The sequence below is a fragment of the Garra rufa genome, chromosome 4, assembly GCF_049309525.1.
Source record: "Garra rufa chromosome 4, GarRuf1.0, whole genome shotgun sequence".
In the NCBI taxonomy this organism is placed as follows: domain Eukaryota; kingdom Metazoa; phylum Chordata; class Actinopteri; order Cypriniformes; family Cyprinidae; genus Garra; species Garra rufa.
The window spans coordinates 49,945,276-49,950,265 of record NC_133364.1 but is presented as its reverse complement, the minus strand read 5'-3'; positions in this window follow the sequence as shown (position 1 = coordinate 49,950,265).

The window sequence follows — 4,990 nt, the reverse complement described above, 5'->3', positions numbered from 1 at the left end:
AATCTGCTCCAACTGAATTTTAAAACTTTTTTTTTGGCCTCAGTGTTTATACTGAAACACTATTGTAGATCCAAAAGACAGTTAACTTAACAAAAAGTAAGAGTCAAGAGCCCAACTAAAGCTATTACTGATCACAATAATGGTGATTTGTTGAAATTTTAACATTCTTTTTAGCATTAATAGCGGGTGATATTAATTCAATGTCATTAACATTGACAAATCAACCATTTCTGACATTGATTCAATGGTTGCTTGATATCAGGGTGGTCTCTATGTGGTTGACTAAAGGCTGCGATTGGGTAGCACTATTAAAACACGTTCTGGCCCTGTTCAGGGCTGGTTATAAGTTACCATTTGGCTGAGATTTGGGCCAGTTATGGCTCATGTGTGGCTCATGGCTGTATTGCAGATTTGGGCCGCACAAGGGCCGTAATTCTTTGTGGCATTTGGGCCGAGTGTAACTGCTTGCTTGGCCCAGAGCTGGGCCAGATGTCAATTGCTATGTGGGTTGTACAATTAAAAATGATAAATGTGGACTGACAAATTCAGATCCTCAATTAAATGGCAATAAATGTCTGCAGGGCCCTTTTTGAATGGAGAAATATCATGACAATGATGTTGAAAAACTGATTTAAACTGAAGTGTAAAAGAAAATTTGATAAATGTATGTTCAAATTTTATTACACTTTTGTCTATTAAAATTACTCTTATAGCTTTTTACTAAAGTACTTTTTTTAAAAGTCATCAATTTGTTAAATAAACTAGATTTTACCTTTATTGTGGATATTTCTATACGTCTATTAATTATTCAACAAGACTTTACAGCTTGACACATCAGTGAAGGAACTGTTGATAGAAGATGAAAAGTATCCAAATGAACTGAGGGATCAAGAAGATGCATGTTAGATGAATCTGATCAGGAAGCAGGACCAGTTCAAAACAATTGTCTGGGACTGATCAAACTGATACTTACAATTAAAAGAGTGCTTTTCTAACTACAAAAACCCAACCAAAAAAACCACAGAAACAGAGACAATCTGAAAAACAGAGATGTCAGCATTCATTCAAAATGCCAGTGTAAGGCAATCTTCTGCTGATCGTTCAGAAATTAGCTACTAATAATAAATGGAAACGGTAAAAAATGACTGAGATTTCTTTGTTACCTCCTTGACCTCTGACAAACCCAACACTTTCATATCCAATCAATGAATTTAGATTTTTTTTTTTAAATCACATATTATCTTAAATAGTAATAGTAAGTGTAAGCTTAGAAAAGAAAATAGATCTTCAATATACAAAACTAAAAATAAGACCATAACAAATCATTAACGATCATTTAATTTCCAGCTCAAACTATTATGAGTAGAATCTTTTTTTTTTTTTTTTTACAGAGACATACAGAGAAATGACACAGCAATATCTAGAATCTATTCTGATTCATCAACACAGTTTCACTGAAGATCCAATGAATGCGTAAACCCAGGATAGAGCGTCTGAGTGAATGTGGTGTGTTCTGTGTGGATGAGGCTCATTGGCTGCATCCGAAATCGCATACTTCCATACTATTTAGTAGGCAAAAAGCAGTAGGCGAAGAAAAAGTATGCATGAAATCTCAAACACCACAAAAGAGTAGGCGAGATTTACCAGGATGAAGCACTATTTCTCACGAGATTCAGGTGTACGTATACCTAAGTATCGTTCGAATAAGCCTACTTACCTACTATATAGTAGGCGAAATGGGTACGTGAGAAGAGTAACCACAAAAGAGTAAGCGAGAGATCCCCGGATGCCCACTGCGTCCCGCCCAGATTTCGAAGCGCCGATCGAGGGATACTTTTCTACTTTTCTATCCCAGAAGCCCACGGGAGATCAATACGTCATCATTGAACGTGATGGAGAACAGCAACGAGGTTGTTTCCAAAAGTGAGTAACCTTACGCTGTTCCTGGTGTCACAATCGCGTAGAACAAACTGTTAAATCGCTTAAGGTGTATAGTATAGCCTATTTGTGACTGTTCTGTAAAAACTGTTCTGTTTTATATGTATAGCAAACAGGGGAGATCAAGTAAACACACGTATATCTCCAAAGTGAATGTACATAAACCATATACATCTTAAAGACCATTGTTAAATGTCTACAGTATTTAATATGTGACAGGAAACAGCTCGAAAAGAATTGCAGATGAGCACGTAATAGACATCTGAGTGTTGTGTGCTGTTACAGTAGAATTCACTGTTGTCAACACCGTTTACTTTATATGAATGGAATGTAAATAAACGCATGTACATATAGTAACTAAACATAACTGATCTTTTTTATTAATATAAGTAAATAGAGGAGCATTTGTGTTGGATAAAATGCGAGTGTAAATGCAGTGTTGAGCACATGAATCACAGAGGTGACTTGAATCTGGATGTTACAGGGACAGGAAGTGATGAACGGCAGAGACAGGTGAAGGTGGACACGGTGGTCAGCTGCTTCATCAGAATAAAGCTGCAGAATTGGCACAGCTGTTGATGGCAGTTGTTATTTACAGGCTGTGAACACATGATTGTTAGAACAATTACTTTGAATAAAGCTTTGTTTTATGTGTCTTTGACTTGTATTTATTTAACATCAAGGTTACTTTTATTTATTCTTTTACAAATTTATTCGTGTTTCTTGTTGTCAGTTAATAAAATATAGCATTAATTCATTACTTGACTGAGAATTGAGATGTATTCGCATTGACTGCATAGTCATGAATATGTCATGCATATGGTGTATTAAAAAATGCATGTAGTCCATTTTTCTAAAAATATAATTAATTGGTTAGCATTTATCAGTATTATTGTTCATAAGAGTTGGTGTTGTCTAGCAATGCATTCCGAGGTCATCTTTAATTTCTAAGTAAAACTTAATTCTTTCGAGTGTAAAATCAAAAGTCTTCTCCAAAGATGTGATCTTCCAGCAGCTGATTGACGTCTCCTTTGTGCAGATATTGCAAACATTGCAAACAAGGAGGGCAACGTACTAGGTAGGGTTGTCGTGATGCCATTGGGTGTTCTGTGCACCCGTCGCCTTTATTTTATTTTATTATCACTGCAGAACTTATAAGTACAACCGCAGGAAAAGATAGTAGGCTGTTTTATCAGTAAAAAATCATAATGACAGAAAAAAACTGTAAAGGGTTTGCGTACATGTGATTCTCTACACGTGAAAAAAAGATTAAATATCTTTAAATTATCGTAATATTCATTTAATCATAATGCATTAAAATTGCATGTGTTGTGTTTTGTTATTTATAATCCTCGGGGATGAAACAAGAGAAATCCCACAATAAAAAGAGGAAAACAAAGGAGATTTCAAGCCAGTTTTGCGTGTGGATAAACAATTTTGCACATAAATAAATTAAAAACATATTAAAGTGGTTACGATTTTAGGTTTCGTAATAAAAAATAACATCTTTAAGGATTAAACTGGGTTATAGCCTAAAAATGTACTACAATCATAAAGGTATCTGTTTCTTCTGGAAGACCACAAAGTGAGAAATTTGATCAACATCATAATATGTACAAATAGATAATATATACAAATAGATGAATTAAACCTGTCGCTCATATCTTTTAAATTGTTGCTCTTGTTTTAATGTCATCGATCACATGATAACGTCATCATGGTGGATCGCATTCATACTCAACGAGATTTGGCTGTAGAGTAGGTACTCTTTTAGCGCTTGTCAAGTACCTACTCATTAAGTATGCGATTTCGGATGCAGCCATTGTGTCAGAGATGCTGGAGAAGGACAGAGTTCACTCTCATCCACATACACTCCTATTCTATGGCTGGACACCAGGGCTGGACTGGGGTTAAAATTTGGCCCTGGACAAATCCAGCCAATCCGGCCCACAAGTTCCACATGAAAGTTTTCTTGGGTTACCTGGTGAAAAAACAAACAAACAAACAAACAAACAAACAAAAAAACAGCTAAAACCAGCCTGTGCTTTTCCAGCTTGGCCAGGCTAGTCTTAGCTGGTCAGGCTGGGAAACCACCAGCTACTTCCAGCTTAAACCAACCTAGGCTGGTTTTAGCTGTTTATTTGAGCAGGGTTATAGGGTCTTTAATTGGAGTACATGAATGAATAAAACAGGAGAGAAACATATAATGATAAATACTGCTGAATTCAAATGCAACTAACTTAATTGCATTTTTGCCACAGAGAAATGCATGCAGTAAAGCATTGATTTTGAGCTAGAATGCAGGAAATTAGTTGCTAATAAATTCTGCAATAATAAAAAAAAAACATTCAGTAATAAAAATCCTCACACTCATGTCGTTTCAAAACTGTATGACTTACTTTCTTCTGTGGAACACAAAAGATATTTTAGGAAAGTATCTTCCTTTATGTTACACAGAAGAAAAAAGTTAATACAGGATTGAAATTACATGATGTTGAGTAAATGATGACAATTTTTATTTTTGGGTGAACTACCCTGGAGAAAAAAACAGCTGGTCAACCAGCCTGGTTTTAGCTGGTCATAGCTGGTCAGTAGGCTGGTTTTAGAGGGGTTTTGGCTAATTTTGCCAGCCTAGGCTGGTATTAGCTGTTTTTTTCAGGAGGGTGTCCCTTTAAGAACTTTATTATGTAGGCTATAGTAAACACTTAATTTATATAAGACCCATATTTAATTGTTTAATCAGGCTCTTATTTAATTAATATTTTAGTCCAATTAAAACGAATTACAACTAAACATTCAAAAGAAAGAAGTTATTGCTTAGAATATTAGTATTAGTAAGACGGTGGTCACAAGAAAACCTTAGTTATATGGTTTTTAAAATAAATAGTAATAAAACTATGAAATTTGTAATAATTTTGTTTTGACAGGTAATTATTTATTGCCGTTTTCCACTTTACTTCATCATTTCAGCCAGCACGGCAGAACTTACAGATCCTTTAAAGGGGCTATATGCAACTTTTTACCCAAAATAAAAGTAACAATAGCCTTTTTA